Source organism: Triturus cristatus, chromosome 8 (assembly GCF_964204655.1).
Source record: "Triturus cristatus chromosome 8, aTriCri1.1, whole genome shotgun sequence".
NCBI classification, from domain to species: domain Eukaryota; kingdom Metazoa; phylum Chordata; class Amphibia; order Caudata; family Salamandridae; genus Triturus; species Triturus cristatus.
In genome coordinates this window covers 668,911,899-668,930,469 of record NC_140591.1, presented here as the reverse complement: position 1 = coordinate 668,930,469, position 18,571 = coordinate 668,911,899, and the positions used below count along the sequence as shown (strand labels likewise).

At 44.8% G+C, this 18,571-nt stretch overlaps 1 long non-coding RNA gene across 1 annotated transcript in view; it reads right to left on the bottom strand.

Moving 5' to 3' along the window:
- LOC146802529 (uncharacterized) overlaps positions 1-18,571 on the bottom strand; it is a 58,442-nt gene that overhangs the window by 15,402 nt on the left and 24,469 nt on the right. Inside the window, exon 3 of the long non-coding RNA XR_014967408.1 lies at positions 10,710-10,751. This is a non-coding gene — a long non-coding RNA (uncharacterized LOC146802529). The remainder of the gene's footprint in view (positions 1-10,709; positions 10,752-18,571) is intronic.

The window sequence follows — 18,571 nt, the reverse complement described above, 5'->3', positions numbered from 1 at the left end:
CGAAGGGATGAAAGACGTCGCCGAGTGGATGAAGAACAGCCGCCTGAAACTGAACTCAGACAAGACGGAAGTCCTCATCTTGGGACCATCACCCTCCGCCTGGGACGACTCCTGGTGGCCCCCAGCCCTGGGCACCGCCCCCAAGCCAACAGACCACGCACGCAACCTGGGCTTCATCCTGGACTCCTCCCTCTCGATGACCAGACAAGTCAAGGCCGTCTCCTCTTCATGCTTTCACACCCTCTGCATGCTCCGCAAAATCTTCCGATGGATCCCGACCAAAACCAGGAAGACGGTCACCCAGGCCCTCGTCACCAGCCGACTGGACTACGGAAACACCCTCTACGCTGGAACCACAGCCAAGCTACAGAATAGACTCCAACGCATCCAGAACGCCTCCGCCCGACTCATCCTGGACATCCCTCGACGCAGCCACATCTCCAGCCACCTGAGGGACCTGCACTGGCTCCCCGTCAACAAGAGGATCACCTTCAGGCTCCTCACCCACGCACACAAGTCTCTTCACGACCTGGGCCCAAAGTACCTCAATGACCGCCTGACCTTCCACACGCCCACCCGCCAGCTACGGTCTGCTAGCCTCGCCCTCGCCGCCGTACCACGCATCCGAAGGGCCACCACCGGAGGAAGATCCTTCTCCTACCTGGCGGCCAAGACATGGAACTCCCTCCCCATCCACCTTCGGCTGACCCAAGACCACCTCGCCTTGAGGAGACAACTCAAGACCTGGCTGTTCGAGCAGTAGCAGACCCCTCCCCCAAGCGCCTTGAGACCCTTCCGGGTGAGTAGCGCGCTATACAAGTGTTTGATTGATTGATTGATTGATTGATTGATATCCAACTACCCAGACAGTGTGCATGATTCCCTCATATTCCAACAGTCCAATATCAGCCAGCGCTTCCAGGATGGCACCCATGGGAATGCACTTGTCATTGGCAAGTACCACATGAACATACCACACACCCTAAATACACAATCATGCAACTCACAACTCTGGCAATGCACACATCGCAAAATCACATACAACATGCAGAATAACATGCCCAGCCACCAGACACGACAGCACAATGTACTGTGTTAACCTTGGTTAGCCCTATACAAGAGCCATCAACTGCATTGCACCTAGCCGCACAATAGCGGAACGTATGAAGAGGTGGGAACCAGGCATGTGCGAAGGAGGCAAGTGACCCATGAATGAGAATGTACACAATGCCAAGTGTGGCGGAGATGTGCTGGACAGACTGTAGTATGCAGACCACAGACATATCCATGTCTACATGCAATGCTGGTGTATGGAGTGTAGTGGACAGTGGATGCATCTGTTCAGCTCTGTTGCTTCTACCTCCGTCAACCCGAAGTCACCCCCACATGCCATTTCAACGTTGTATGTCAGAGTTCCAGGAGGAGCTTGCCGAACAGCGGTTTGCCTGCGCTGACCGCTGCCTCCGGCCTAAACATCGGTCACGTAGGTCACACAGTTGGAACTGTGTCTTGATCTGTGTATGTATCAAAGAACAACCTGAACTAGTCAAGTAAAAGAACCTAACCTAGGGGGATGGAAGGTGTCAGAAAACGACTTGATTCTGAAATACACCAATTATAGAAAAAGGAAAAGATTGTCCTTTTCTTGAGTCCCCTCACTCACCAGGGTTTCCCCACGGTGACATGCTTCATCATTGGGGTCCTCCCAGTCCTCTACGGACTGAGGCGTGCTGCGACTTGCGAATTACGTAGGAGCACTAAAAAATCAGACTATGTGTAGTGCAAGTGAAAGAGTGGAGTGGAATTTAAAATTAATCAGCTAGTGGGCCAAATAAAATTTATTGATGCTCTAAGCTGAAAAAGTTAAAAATGGGGTGATATGCTAAGGCCCCTAGTTATATTGAATAGGTGTGCCTAGCATATGGTCTGGTCAACTAGTTTCGAGCTTCCCCAGCTCTTCTTCAGGACAACACCGGGACCAGCCCAGTGAGACAGTGCCACTCCTAGTTAACCTAAATAAGGTGCAAAATGTGAGACGCTGCAACTGTAAGGCATGCGTAACATATGATACATACGTAATGTACGTCAGGCAAAATCTGTGGGATGTAATAAGACAAATATTAATTGGAGAAAAGTTGTTCATAAGTACTGTTATCCATAATAATTGTGAGCACACTACACCCAAGTGTTCAATCACTTCAGTCTCTGATGTGCCTCGTTGTGGGTTTTTATAAAAAGGAAGGAAAGAGAGGAACGTTAATTCGCTATCTCCATGCCGGCGTTTTTGTGCTGAAAAGTGATTGTGATTTTACACAATATCCATATAAAACTAACGTGTCTGACACAACATAAAACACACATACACAAACATATAAATGACATAAATATGCATTACATACTTTTTAAAAGACAATAATATGCCTCATGGTCAACGGAGGGGGAGTGGCGATCTTGCACATCTAAAGAAAAACAGTAAAGGTTGACGTTAAAGCTGTGGCGTGCTTCGTGGTAGTAGTTCGCCCTTTTTGGAGAGAGAAACGGAAAAAATGGATGTTCTACGTAAAGCGGATGGGGTGGAAAGGCTATCCCAGAGAGCTCACTTACTTGTACATGGACAGCCACGCTTCTGAACACCTACATGGGCCAACACCTACCGGACCGCATTCTGGCGTGTCTCCGGATTGGTGTTGTTTATGTAGAAATAATGAAGTTGAAAGCGAAGAAGGGCTCGTACTCGGAGATCCTCCGGGGGTGGCCATATTGGATTGGGACAGTTTCCACAGAATATATAAGTGGATAACATGACGGTTTCTGAAAAGACTCTGAGTTAGGTGAGACTGAACGTAAATATTAATTTACAAAAGGATGGAGAGTCTCATGAATGAAAAGTCTCATGAAAGAAAAACTTTGACATGCCAGCAGAGTATGCGAAAAAAGAGAGGGCAGCCATGGCGAGATGGGTGTAAGAAAAATTAATTACCCTCACATCCATTTATAGGCTGCTAAGAAATAAAATTTATCGTGGGATAAAATTATAATGACAATCGGGAGTATATGTCAAAACGAGATCTGGCAGGGGTTGGATGTCCAAAAAAATCAAAATTACACAGTTCACAAGTAGTGAGAAAAAATGTGAGAAGGACCATGATGGTCCAAGTGATACAGTTTCAGGCCATTGCAATGGGTATCAATGTCATGTGAATTGTCCCCAGGGTATATCATCGTTCAAACCATGGCTATCGGAACGTAGCTTGAAAACCCATCGTTGTTCTTTCTCGTGTAGTTTTTTCTCAATGTTTTGGTGATTGCTTACGTGTTCCAGAATGACCCAATTGAGGTCATTAGGTGTGTGCTGTTTTTCCAAAAAATGGGTGGTCATTTTGGTGTTATTGCGTTTACACCTAAAATTGCTCCGGTGTTCGATTATCCTGGTATTTACCTTCCTTGTGGTCATCCCCACATAGTGAAGGTTGCAGACGCAGGTGATCAGGTATACCACCCCTGTTGTGTTGCAGTTGGTGAAGGATCGGAGGTCCCATGTCATTCCGTTGTTGTAGGTTACTGTTTTTGTCACTTTGTTAAATGACATACACTGCAGTTACTGCATGGGTAATGGCCCTGAGGTAGTGGATGTAACAAACGTAAAGGGCCCATGGTTCTTGTGGGGTTGGGGCGAGTGTGGACTAAAAAGTCCCTCAGATTCTTAGCTTTCCGATGGCTGAACATAGGTTTTTGTAAGTCTAAACCTCCACTGTTCAGGGTCCGCCAATTTTTTTTATTATTTTGGTTAATTGATTAGATGCAATATTGAAGGTGGTAATACAAATTTGTCGTTTGCGATCTGGTTGTCTGTTCTCAGGTTTATCTTCCAGTAGTGCCTCTCTGTTGTTTAAAGCTCTTTTTTGTGCTCTGGATACAAGATATTGTGGATATTGCCGTCGTAACAGTTTTTGAGACAAGTCATTGGCTTGAATGTTGTAGTCTTGACGTGTAGTACAGTTGCGTCTCAGGCGCAAAAATTGTCCGAAAGGAAGGTTGTCTTTCAGACTCCTGGGGTGGAAGCTGTCATAGACTAGTAAGCAATTCCTTGCTGTGGGTTTGAAATGTGTAGTAGTGATTACATGTCCTTCATGTGCTAATATGTTTAAATCAAGAAAGACCAGACTGGACTTACTCATAGTGAAAGTGAATTTCAAAAAAGGATCTTGTTGGTTTAGCCAGATCAGGAAGAACTCTGCTTCTTCTTCGTTCCCCTCCCAAATCAAGAGCACATCATCTATATACCTTTTCCATAATTTATTATGGTTGATGTGTGGGTTGTGCTGATGGAGAATCTTTTGTTTCTCAAGGTGGTATACGTAGAGTCCTGCTAAGCTCGGTGCGAATGTACTTCCCATGCTGGTACCGTGGGTTTGTTTGTACAAAGTGTCATTGAATTGGAAAAAAATTTCAGTCAAAGCCAGGCGACAACATTCGAGAACCACATGTCTGGGTGTATGGTAGTCCCAGTTGCTTAGAAAGAGTAGCTCCTCCAGGATGTCCAAGGTGTCTTGGTGTGGGAGACTAGTGTAGAGGCTCTCCACATCTAAACTGATCAGTATACTGGTTGTAGGATTGAACTCAAGGTCCTTGATTAAACTAAGGACTGCCTTCGTGTCCTGTAGGTATGTTTCAGTGGCTTGGACCAAGGGTCTTAAGAATGCGTCTGCAAACTTAGATAAAGGTTCCAAAATGGAACCTATGCCTGATACTATTGGTCTACCAGGGGGCGCCTCCATTGACTTGTGTATTTTGGGAATTGTGTAAAAATAAGGGATTATGGGTTTTTTGTTTACCAGGAAATCCGCTTCTTTTTTACTTATCCACTCATTTGCCAAGGATTCCTCCACCAGTCTGGCAATCTCAATCCGTAGACGTTCTGTGGGGTCTTGGTATATTACCAGATAATTGCGTTCATCTGCCAACAGCCGTAGGCATTCTTTTTGATAGTCAGGGGTGTTTTGTAGAACTATTGCCCCACCCTTATCAGCTGGTTTTATAGTTAGGTCTTTGTTGTTTGAAAGTTGGTGTATAGCCTCTTGCTCAGCTTTGCTAGTATTATGAAATACTTTGATTGTTTTTGGGTCCAATTCCGTGACCTCCTTCAACACCGCTTTTTCGAATGCTAGTAATTCGACAGGAAGGTTGTTTGCTGGGGGAGTGAAATTGGATTTTTTATGTAGTCGTGTATCCGTAGGGATATTGGTACTAGGTTCCTTATCTTTAAAGTAGATTTCCAGTTTGATCTTGCGAATAAACTCTTTTAATTCACAGACAAGTCTGAATTCATCCAGTGAGGCTGTAGGTACAAAACCTAATCCTTTTTCTAAAACAGTTTTCTGAATAGTAGTAAGAGTTACTCTTGACAGGTTCACTACTAGGCTGGGTTGTTGCTCGTCGAGGGCATGTTCGGTGGTCCCATGCTCCGTGTGTGGCTCCTCTCTGTCTCCAAAGGCTGGGCCCATTGTACTTGTTGGCCTCGTCTGTTTTTTCCTCTTAAAGGAGTCTTGCCTCTCCCTAAAAAAGACTGACTCTGATCCTGGTTCTGTGGTCCATCCCAGTATGGGTAGGGTTGTTGTGGATAAGATTGGTGAAACGGAGGAGGTCCATAGAAGAAATGTGGTGGTGGGGGGGCGTATGGTGGCATGTTTTGGTATGAAGGCCAACCAAATCTTGGTCCGCCTCTATTTCTTTGACGTCCTCCTCTTGATCGTCTGTTCCTGTTGGTAAAGTTATAGTTCCTGCCAGAATCTGAAATATCTGAGCCTGTATCGGAGCCATCGCTATCCGTGTTGTAGCCTGGATTGCGATTGGTGGGGATATAATCATCTCTAGTGTAAGGATACACTTTTTCTAGAGAGAAATTCTTCTGGTCTTTTTGTAATTTGACGTATTTTGTGTCTTTGAGGCTTATTTCAAACTCCGTCATGGTCTTGTTAAGTTCCTCAAGTCGTTTTTTTAGTTCAGCTGTGCTTTGAAATGTTTTTAAACGGACCTCCAAATCATGGATGCCAATTTTCATTTCCTCAGAGAGGCGTGCTGCAGTTTTTATAATTAGCACAAGCCAGTCTCTGGTACAGTGCCAGGATATTAACGACCAATCCTTTTTAAAGAGTTTGTCATTTTGGAAAATAAAGGGTTCATTCCTGACTATCAAGCCACGTGGGGCAATGTTGGCTCTTACATATTCTGTCATCATAATTCCATGAATCAATGTTTTAATTTGTTCTCGCTTCAATTCTGTCAATTCATCCCAGCATTGACTGGCTTCGTTGGTGTCCCTGGTACTGGTCCCATCCAGGGGAAGCATGGATGCTATGATTCTATCTACCTCATCTTGTGAGTAGGTGAGGCCTGTTCTTTCTGTCATGTTGACTTCTATTGAAAAAGTATGTGTGAAGGGACGTCAGACAGTGGTTAGTTAAAAATTAAGGGGGTAGGTTTCCCACAGCTGTACGCTGTAAATAATGGTTATCAAAAAAAGGGGGGAATTAGAGGTTGATGGTTAGGTTCACCCTCCAGCAGTATATGTATCAAAGAACAACCTGAACTAGTCAAGTAAAAGAACCTAACCTAGGGGGATGGAAGGTGTCAGAAAACGACTTGATTCTGAAATACACCAATTATAGAAAAAGGAAAAGATTGTCCTTTTCTTGAGTCCCCTCACTCACCAGGGTTTCCCCACGGTGACATGCTTCATCATTGGGGTCCTCCCAGTCCTCTACGGACTGAGGCGTGCTGCGACTTGCGAATTACGTAGGAGCACTGAAAAATCAGACTATGTGTAGTGCAAGTGAAAGAGTGGAGTGGAATTTAAAATTAATCAGCTAGTGGGCCAAATAAACTTTATTGATGCTCTAAGCTGAAAAAGTTAAAAATGGGGTGAGATGCTAAGGCCCCTAGTTATAATGAATAGGTGTGCCTAGCATATGGTCTGGTCAACTAGTTTCGAGCTTCCCCAGCTCTTCTTCAGGACAACACCGGGACCAGCCCAGTGAGACAGTGCCACTCCTAGTTAACCTAAATAAGGTGCAAAATGTGAGACGCTGCAACTGTAAGGCATGCGTAACATATGATACATACGTAATGTACGTCAGGCAAAATCTGTGGGATGTAATAAGACAAATATTAATTGGAGAAAAGTTGTTCATAAGTACTGTTATCCATAATATTTGTGAGCACACTACACCCAAGTGTTCAATCACTTCAGTCTCTGATGTGCCTCGTTGTGGGTTTTTATAAAAAGGAAGGAAAGAGAGGAACGTTAATTCGCTATCTCCATGCCGGCGTTTTTGTGCTGAAAAGTGATTGTGATTTTACACAATATCCATATAAAACTAACGTGTCTGACACAACATAAAACACACATACACAAACATATAAATGACATAAATAGGCATTACATACTTTTTAAAAGACAATAATATGCCTCATGGTCAACGGAGGGGGAGTGGCGATCTTGCACATCTAAAGAAAAAATGTAAAGGTTGCCGTTAAAGCTGTGGCGTGCTTCGTGGTCGTAGTTCGCCCTTTTTGGAGAGAGAAACGGAAAAAATGGATGTTCTCCGTAAAGCGGGTGGGGTGGAAAGGCTATCCCAGAGAGCTCACTTACTTGTACATGGACAGCCACGCTTCTGAACACCTACATGGGCCAACACCTACTGGACCGCATTCTGGCGTCTCTCCGGATTGGTGTTGTTTATGTAGAAATAATGAAGTTGAAAGCGAAGAAGGGCTCGTACTCGGAGATCCTCCGGGGGCGGCCATATTGGATTGGGACAGTTTCCACAGAATATATAAGTGGATAACATGACGGTTTCTGAAAAGACTCTGAGTTAGGTGAGACTGAACGTAAATATTAATTTACAAAAGGATGGAGAGTCTCATGAATGAAAAGTCTCATGAAAGAAAAACTTTGACATGCCAGAAGAGTATGCGAAAAAAGAGAGGGCAGCCATGGCGAGATGGGTGTAAGAAAAATTAATTACCCTCACATCCATTTATAGGCTGCTAAGAAATAAAATTTATCGTGGGATAAAATTATAATGACAATCGGGAGTATATGTCAAAACGAGATCTGGCAGGGGTTGGATGTCCAAAAAAATCAAAATTACACAGTTCACAAGTAGTGAGAAAAAATGTGAGAAGGACCATGATGGTCCAAGTGATACAGTTTCAGGCCATTGCAATGGGTATCAATGTCATGTGAATTGTCCCCAGGGTATATCATCGTTCAAACCATGGCTATCGGAACGTAGCTTGAAAACCCATCGCTGTTCTTTCTCGTGTAGTTTTTTCTCAATGTTTTGGTGATTGCTTACGTGTTCCAGAATGACCCAATTGAGGTCATTAGGTGTGTGCTGTTTTTCCAAAAAATGGGTGGTCATTTTGGTGTCATTGCGTTTACACCTAAAATTGCTCCGGTGTTCGATTATCCTGGTATTTACCTTCCTTGTGGTCATCCCCACATAGTGAAGGTTGCAGACGCAGGTGATCAGGTATACCACCCCTGTCGTGTTGCAGTTGGTGAAGGATCGGAGGTCCCATGTCATTTCGTTGTTGTAGGTTACTGTTTTTGTCACTTTGGTCTGTGTATGGCAGACTCCATATCATTGTACGCAAGGACAGGAGCAAGAGGAAGACGTGGTGCAGTCCTGAGGAAAAAAGGATCCTCGTCACGGGGGTGATCGAACATTGCCAACAACTGCTCTAGTGTCACTAACTCTGCAACTCGCGAGCCAACGAGACATGGCTGATTGCCCCTGCTGACCGCTGCCTCGGGCCTACACTGCGGACGAGTAGGTCACACATTGGGAACTCAGTTTCGATTTATTTATGGCAGACTTTATCTCATTGTACTGGCCTCATCGCAGACTGCATCCCCTTTCAGCTCCGGTGCACTAAGCCTGTTCCCCGACATCTATGGACACTCTCTGGTTGAACTTTGGTGGCAACTGAGTCTATGGACTGGGGGTTGTCTTCATCATCATGTCGGTGATACTGACTTTGTGGCAAAAACGAGGTTGTAGCATTCCACTCCTCCATTTCCCGCTTCCGGATGGCTTCTGCCCTCTGCATCATTCCCTGGAGGACACCTTCCACTGTCCCCCTCAAACCTCCACCACATTCACCTTGGACATCGACGAGGACCCACTCAGCTCGCGTGGCCCTATCTCACTGCGCCACAAGTCATCGTCCCGTGGCGATGTGCCTGTGCCAGCCGCAGTGCATCTGGGGTCACTAACTCTGAGCATCTCAAGTCATGGACCCTTTCTAAATGAATATATTGGATGGCCTCTGTGTCGATGGCCTGGGGCACATTAGGCCATGTGTCTGTGGCCCTGCACTGTCCGCTGCCTCTGGCCTCAACTGTGGTCCACCTGGGCTCACACATTAAATCGAGTCGTAACCTGCCCGGACGTCGCATCACCGCAGGATGCACACGCCGCCAGGACCAAGTCCAAACAACAGGTGCCAGAGTCAGAGGTGTCTTACTGCCAGACTATCAGAGTTGCTCACACCTGTCGTGGGTGCCATCATCAGCTTGATACCCTGTTCAGCTCTTCAGGTTCCACTGACTCAGTGCACCACACCTCATGGACCATTGTGGTTGTATATTGGGTGAACACTGTACTTTCTCCGGCTACCACCACGATGCTTCACAGTTGTTTCTGTTATGCTTGTGTTTTCTGTTTCTATTTTAATTCTGATCACTGTTCAAGTTGTTGCCAGCACCATCGACTCCATGAGGGCTGGCTTACACTCACCCCACACACATCCAGCACAGGCGTCACTGTACATGTGACCCTGGCAATAAAAGGTGCGGGTGCACGTGACAGGACTGGACAATCATTCTCAGGTTCTCTGCCCATTTCTAAGGTTAAGCGTGTGTTTGCCGCCAAACCAGCTCCGGTTATGTGGAGTCAACTTGTTGCTAAACGATTTCCATCAGCCGAGATTTAATTCTTTCTCCGCAATTTTGGTGGAAATTCAAGATGGCGGACGCTCCCAGCAATTAGGTTAGCCTTCTAGTGTTCCTGCAGATTCTCGGAGTGACAGCAGTTTTGTGCTCGCGCTCCTAATCTGCTTCACACTTCAACCGTCGCTTCGTAGGGTAAAGCAGCGTTCGTTTTTGGATCCTTCACATTTCTAGTCAGGATTTATTTGTGCATTTGTCCGTCTCTCGCATAATTGAATTCCACTTTCAGTACAGAGTTGCTGAGGTCTGTAAGCAGTTTTTCCCTATCTGTTTGACTTCCTAGGAGAAGAAACAAGGTATTTCACGGGGCATCTAGAGATTTTTAGTCTCTTAGAATCTCTCAAGCCTGAATTTACAGAGACATTATATGCAAACCTTCAGGAGAAAGTGTCAGAGCTGTGAATATTTAATTAATTGGCAGAACACTAACTGAGTACAGTTTCATTCTGAGAGAAAAAGAAAGAAAAGGAAGCATTCTTCTCAGCATTTTGCCAGAGACTCTATCTTTATACTAAGTAACAATTAATTGCTTGAGACTTTATAATTGAACTAATTCTACTACAACAAAATCTAAAGTGCGCATTAATTCTTCACAATGCCACACTACTACATTTATTCAACTACTAACAGAGCTTGCTACTAAATCCATTCTCAAATAGATATAAATACATATATATATATATGTACTTACCACCTTTTTATTCAGCAAGTCTTCCGCTCCATCTGGATTCATCTAGTGGTTGACAGAAGGACAAAAGAAGAATAAGTAGTGAAGTCTATATCAACTTACAAGGCAGGAATTTACAAACATAAAGTGTCTACAATAAGAGAGAGGCACATCCACTGAGTACTACTTAGAATACTTAGAGTCAGGAGTGAATAATGAGAAGTTATATTATTATGTTTTGAGTTGTGTAAACAGTTTAATCTTTTGCTTTGTGGTTTCAGGTGCTAGGAGGTCAGTTAATGAAAATATGGAAGAAGCAGCACCGCAGTGGCAGTCTCTCTTTTCTTCCAATTCCCCTTTCCCCCTCTTCTCTGTGGGCAGAAATCTTATCAAGTTCATTGAGGAGTTGGGGGTTGGGCAAAGATCCCCATAGCAGCCAAGTTCAACCCTCTTGCGGAGACACAAGCTCAGGTACTGATTCTGACAGCACTTGCCCGTAGCCAGTTCAATGAACTATCTGAGTATGTCCGTGTGATCATGATGTATGCATTAGGGCCCCGGGCCCTACAACATAACATTGTGCCGTGTACTGCAGATGCAGCCATGTCACTGCAGGCAGCAGGTGAGACCTTGCACATGTGGCTTTGTCGTCCCCCACTCAATACTTGAGAGGAGTAAACTGGGCCTGTGTACACCAGTCCAGCGCGGGGGGTGGATGATTATCCCGTGGCTCTGGGCGTGGCTCAGTGCTGGAAATGTGCAAAGGCATGTGTCACTGTCGCAGCGTCTGTCTCCGTCGTGGAGTTTAGGTGGTCCCTGATGGGACTTAGACACCCACGTATGTGATCTAGTCTAGCTTCCATGAGGTAGAACCCCACCCGCACCTATTTGGCAACCCCCTTCTGGCAGTCTGACACCTGGCCTTGGAATGCGATGTGTGTTTTGGTGGGCTGCTGGGAGCCAGCTGTGGTGGTGGGTGCATCCAGCTGTGTGGTCTGTGCAGGGGCGGAGCTATCCTTGATGCAGCTGGGCTGCCCTGCTCCTGGAGGTCATTTGCCTAAGATGTCCTTGTATAGTTGTAGGATATCGGTGTCGGAAATGTGGAGATCTTCTTGAGCACGACTGTTGAGTTGTCTGGTCTGCTCTGCTGGAGGTGTTGTTTGTCCCTCTGCAATGTGAAGGGGAGACGCTTGTTGACATTGTGTTGGCATGTATTTTTATGCATTGTTCAAATTTACATACAGACTGCATGGCAATGTATATTGTGACTGTTTGGAAGGGGCGGACAATTTGATGCGGGACACTGGACATTTGGACTACATGACGTAGGTGAGGTTGTACATGCACATTTTCATCTCACATTTTCCTGCTATGTAAGATGTGATTGGCCCTTTTCTACTCACAAGCAGACCCAGTTGTGTCCTCCGTTCTGCAATGTAAGTGTTGCACTGTGTACCACATTTTCATCAATGTGAATGTGCTGTTATTGCTATGTGTGTGTGCTGCATTGTGGGAGATTCGCCCCTGCAGCTGTGATTTTGCTGCCCCTTATCCCTTGGAGGCGGTGTGCCTTTGACTTTTGTGCTTTTAAGGTGTGTGATGTTGGCGATTTGGGTCATTTCGGCTCTTGGACAGTTTTTGCACTCTTGTGCATTGTTTGTCTGCATATGTGTTTTCGACGACATGGGTTGTAGGTGCACGTGGATGTGTCAGAGTGTGACCTGCTCCGTTCCAAATGTGGTCCACACTCAGCCACCTCAATATCATGGCGTGCTCAATGTCATGGTGTTTGTACTCCAGCCATGCTGCTCGTCATGTAGTGTCACTTGCATTATCAGTGTGGCTCACAAATACGCATCTTTGCTGTGTTCACACGGGTGCATGTGAGTGTTGTGGAATTGGTGATGTGTGGGGGACCTCTTTAGGTGGACGGGGGGATAGTTGTTCTTTGTATGTGTGCTGCAGTGTGCCACGGGGATCAGGGACATGACTCAGGGTAATTGTGGGTGTGCTACACGTCGTTGTGCATGTGTGCCATTGTGCCCGTCCCCCCCCAGTCCCTGTTTGTTACTGATGGAGCAAAGACTCGTATAAAAGAGACTTGTTCGGAAGCAATCCTCTCATATAACTCGTAATATTATATTAATTGAAGTTTTGTGTAAACCAATATACACAACACATTCCATATTTTAGCTAGAATGACGCTTGCTTATGTGTTTTACTAACAAGTAACCCGAGTGAAACTTAAAATGACTGCTAACGCAGGAAACTGTACTGCGCATGCGTCAACTGCATCTACGCAGTATGACAAGTCTTTGCTTGGAGAGAATTTCCTGCACCTGCTCAAACGCTATCAAAATGGCCGCTTGTAAACTCACATGTTAGGCATCTACTTTGCCGAAACTAAAGCATGCTATTTACTAAGTTCTAATGTGGGGAGAGCTTGTATAAGTAGATGGGGTTAGAGTAGAGATAGGTGGTATACAGTGAAATCATTTTATTTTGAATTTAAAATGTTTTCTTTTGACCTCTCTACTAGTTCGTATTTGGGCCTCCGAGCGATACCAAAGTTTGTACAGAATGTGACTCCTCACGCAGGTGCAGTAATAAGAAGCCGAGAAGCCGTGTGGCAGTACTTGAAACCTGTCCAAGGCCATCATTGCTACATGGTCTGGGAACCTGATGGACATCCTGAAAGCTGAATGGAAACAAATATCAAATGTATACATTTGTCTGATAAAGATGTGAATACGGGTGGGAAACAAAGCTTGAGAATAAGAATTAAGGGGCGGGAACATTAAACAAAGAACCAAAGAAAATTATTAAAACTTAGCATGGTGTGATGATCATGCCCCATTGCCTGTCCAATCAGAATTAGGAGTGTCATAAAGTTGAAACATTAATAGGTGGTACAATTGCAAAGAAATGTATAATTGAGGTAGTTTAGTTAGTTAAATTAGAATTGCAGCAAGACCAGAATGCTGAGCGACCCGGATGCTGTCCGAGAGCTGAAGGTGAATCGAATTGCAGAACTTAGAGCCTAAACCTAATTAAATTAGAAGAAGATCGCGGAAGAATCGAGGAGGTAAATAAGGAAAAGAATTAGAAGAAGATCGCGGAAGAATCGAGGAGGAAGATAGTGTCAGAGAGGGGTGCGACGCAGGCGTCGGATCTAGAAAAGGTCATCTATCCTGTCCTGAATCCTGTCCTGAAACCTGTCCTGAAGTCCTTGTCACCTGATCTTTCCCAGGGAACCCTTCCAGCTCCATGGCCAAGGGGTTGGTTTCCACACCATCCTAGGTAAATATACTTCTGGTAGTATGTCAATGTACTGCTCTCTCTATCCTCTCCTTTCTGAAGTACTATCATTGTGATACGTCATTCTAATATAGGTGACTGATGAGTTTATTCATTGACTTTTCCTCCTTGGAGAGACGGAGTTCGTACGGTATTCTTGTTTTGGCTCACGTAAATTAACTAGATAAACATTTAAAAACTTCTCCTGAGTCAGTGGTTATTTCAAAATAGTAAGAAATATAAATTCTATGTCATTTCACCATCAACTAGTTCCAACTAATAGGTCCATTGACCAGAGGACATAACTTTTTGATCAGTGAAAGATTGGTTAAATCTGACATTAAGTAACCTTATAAAAGCATTAATAAAAATTGACCCCCAGCGGTATTTACTAGCCTATGTGAATGTGTGTTTATGGGCCCAGGGTAAGTATATGGTGTTTGAGTACCTGAGGTTGGTAACTCGCTGGATCATTAGTCACCCTGTTGATGTTGTGTCAGGTCATGTCGAGTTGTGTCCGAACTCCAGACTCCTTGCACCGTCTAAACACGGATGACTGTGGCCGCCATTTGCTCCAGCTCCTCCTGTGGCGCAGGACTCCCACCTCCATTCGCCGTAGCTGCCTTCCTGTTGGCATCGGGTTTCTGTTTGGTTTGACTTTTCACATCATGCCAGCGCATCTTGGCCTCATCGACACTCCGACTGCATTCACGATGGGATGCTATTTTTCCATCTGTGTTGCCAATGACACGGCGGAGGTGACGGACAGTTGTCGTTAGTGTTCTGTCACCTCCGTGACGACGATCCGGTTGTCATGCGGACTGTACCCCGTCTTCCTCTTCCTCTTCTCCTTGGCCTTCCCCAAGCTCGAGGTTCCTTGCTGGTGGTCTGTGGGGCTTGTGGGGTTCGTGTACACCTGGGCACTCGGTCCCGGTGCATCCATGTTGCTACGTAGTTGATCTTGTTTTCGGTGTGTTTTTCTTGTTCTGCTTTTATAGTGCATTTTTGCGCATGACGGGTGGGAATTGCAGGCTTGTCGCTGGTTTTCGCTGGGTTTTGTATCGCTATTGGCCTCATCGCAGCTTTTTTTGCGTTCGTGTTTCGCATTTTTGCGGCGCCGCGTTGAATTTATCGCGGACATTTGCCGCGTTATCGTGAGCCTATTGCATTATACTGCCGGGTTGAGAATACCACGTTACTGCGGTGTTATTTTCCCGCGATGGACTGCGATGTGCAAAGTTGCGGTAAGCTAATTTTGCAATGATTATCACACGTATTGCGAATATCCCCCATTGTGTGATGAGTTTGGAGAGGGGTTGCCTTCACCCTGTGGGCCTTTTCGAAGGATTATTGTGATTCAAGGAAGGGTGATGGTTGCTGAACATTCTACGAAGCAGGTGTGTCTCTTTTGAAAATTACAGGGTGTCCTTTCAGTTCGCCTGCTCCTGCCAGTGCAGCAGGGTTGCTATATTATTGATTGCCACTCTGGTGCCACTGATGTCTGCAGCAAGGGATCGGCAGGTTATCAGTTTTGACCCTGCCGTCGGCTTATTCCTTGCATCTTGTCATGCATACCAAGTTTAGAAGACTCATCGTTTGTCATGGGAACACTCAAGGTCTCCAGTGTGGTGACAATGGCACACAGCATTCAGTGGCATATATGTGTGCTGATGCTATATATCTTAGTGTTGATTATGCATCAGCCCATGTCGAAGTAGCAGGGCATTATATAATCTAGATTTTCAGGTGAATTCTTCCAACTGAGTACTCTGAGCAAATACCCATACTGTAGAAGGCCTAGAACATCTAAGTCTATATTTACTAATACTTGGCAGTGGGTTTGCATCACAAAAGTGACATAAAGGGACATAAAGGTTATTTTAGTGTTTACTTTTCAGTGTTAAACTTGCACTACTTTGCTATAAGGGGGCATCCGCTGGGTGCACATTAGCATTCCTATGCACCTGCCCACGATTTTTTACACAAATCCCTACCTACTAAAAAGATAGGCAAGGATTTATGTCAAACATTTCACCGCTTCAAGGCAGCCATAACGTGAAAAATGGTTTCTTTTACCAAACCGTTTCTGAGTTTGCATGTCTGCTGAAATGTACGACACACATACAGAGTTAAAACACTTTTTTTAAAATGATGTCTAATCATAGTATGTTATACTGAAGGGGCACCCTTATGGCACAAACATAAGAAATCCTCCACTCACCGTTGCATGATGGGGCAAGGCTGTGTGCATGGTGCAAAGCACCCAGAAGTGCACCAGCGCAGGGAGAGAGAGAGAGAGAGAGAGAGACTTTAATATCTTTGTTTAGATGGCATTGAGCCACTCTTTCCCTTTGATGCAGCACAGTGCAGCAACTGTGGGCTGCACTGCATCGAATCTCAGTAAATGGGGCCCCTAGCCTGCATCATTTGGAGTCGGTCATTATTTAGTGATGGAAAGCAGTGAATTTGAAATCGCTCTAGTTGATGAATAGTTGTACCGGGTCTTAGTAGTAGGAACCCACTGTCTACTGGTTGCTACTTGCTAGCTACTGGTTGGCGTGTTTATCCTTTTACAAATGCAGTTCGAGCGCCTGCAGTTCTTCATCTTCAAATATATTTGCACAAAAGTGTGGACACGTGCTATTCTCTCTTTTTTCTGTTTCCTCCCTTGCTTGGTTATCTGACCAAGGTGCCACCGTTAAGGAGCAGTGCATAATGATTATGCGTGGCATACATGTGCCATTGTGTGATGTTCCTTACACATCTTTAAGGCGAATCTACATTTCCTAGGCACCCAAGCTATAGAGAATGTTGATAACAGTATATAAACTTCAGATACCGAGCATTGAGCCTCCCTATCAGAGCGCAACCCCACCACCCGTTTCAAAGCAGGATTTATAGTGCTTGCTCATCAGGTCATGACCCCCTTGTCAGGACAGTCCATCTATTTTTTTACAAGACTTCCATCATGGGAGCATGATTACCCATGTGTCGTTGTATATTCTGGTCTGTGCCCCTGGCTTCACGCTACCAAAATCTGTTTTATTGCTTTACTAACTGTTATGCAAACAATTTTCACTTTGTAAACTTTATAATTCTTATCCTGGCTTTTAAAGAAAATATACCCTGCCAGAACGCCTGCAGTGATACTATTTCCCAGAGAAAGGTTTGGAAGATTTCCAACTCTCTCTTGGGTAATCTGCTGAGCCTTGATTGGTATATATTCCATTATCGTTAGAAAATGGACCCAGGCAACATGTATTGCATTATACTAAGGTGTTGTCCTTGCACTGCAGAGCGTGACACCTGCACGTGTGCTAAAGACGCATATGTGCAACACATTCATTCAGATGTGGCCGTATTCATCTGTTACCGAGGATGTAAGCCTGGATGTTAGTGGAATCATTCCACTGGGCAATTCCCAGCGATGATGATACAAATGTCTAAATGAGGCCGCATCTAATTGGACCAGCAAGGGCAATTCATTCATCATCCTACGTTTTCTTTTATTAGCCTGTGGGAGTGTTCCCAGACTCATTCAATGAAATAATGATGCATGCGCAGCTGTCAGGCACATCAATTATGGCATTAGTCATTTATTGGGAGCGGGAGAAGTCAGCATGTGTGAAAGGGGCTGATCTTTGATTTGGCCACATTGATCTTCACGTCATTCTCCTGGCAGTGCGTTTCTGTCACCTTCAATCATTGGACGAGACAACTCTCGGCGGAAGCAATTACAAATGTGTCGTCAGCCTCCACGAAGGGCAGAATTACTAGGCCTTGGTTTAAAGGCTTCCGTCTACAGCGAGGAGGTATTTTTGAGCATTTGTTATGACAGGACTCAAAGAATCTCGCTGAAGCTCCATTGCTAATGTTCTTCCTTCCAGAAAAACTCCGTGTTAATTACTTGTACTCCACTTGGAGCTATGTAGTTTTTTTTTTAAATCTGATCTTAGGAACAAAGTTAAGAATAGCATTTGTTACGCAGGGACATTGTTTCAAAGATGTGGGGGTTGAAGTGCTGATGCATTTTAAAATTAGGGAATGTAAAAAAATGGTAAACCTTTGACCTTTCAAGTGGGTTCAGGACACGCAAAGACATTAACGAGAATGAGAAAACATCCGAGTTCATGCAGGTAGCCAATGTGAAATGAAAAATCAAGACAGGCCGCAAATAGTGGGTCCACCTGTTGGTAATTATGCGATGCAACAAATGCCTATTCAAGGGAGGGGTGGCAAAATGAGCTGCCTAGGAATATTAATTTGGCAGGTTGCTATTTTCGGCCCCATGTCATTGGCTACCTATGCAGTGATGATGGCTGTGGTGAATGTACTGAAGCAATCCTCTGCTCAATGGATACATGTAGCTTTATTGAAGCGAGACAAAACAGTTCACCAACCAGCAGGTCAGGCAAACTCAAATCCCAACCGCCGCCTAATCGAATCCTGCAACAGATGACATCAATAACATGGATGACATGTCACGAGCACGGAAGCACGGGGAGAGCTGTACAATGTTAACCATAATATAGCACATCTCCTTACCTTACATACAAAATAGAAATTTACACAATTTAAACATAGTAGTA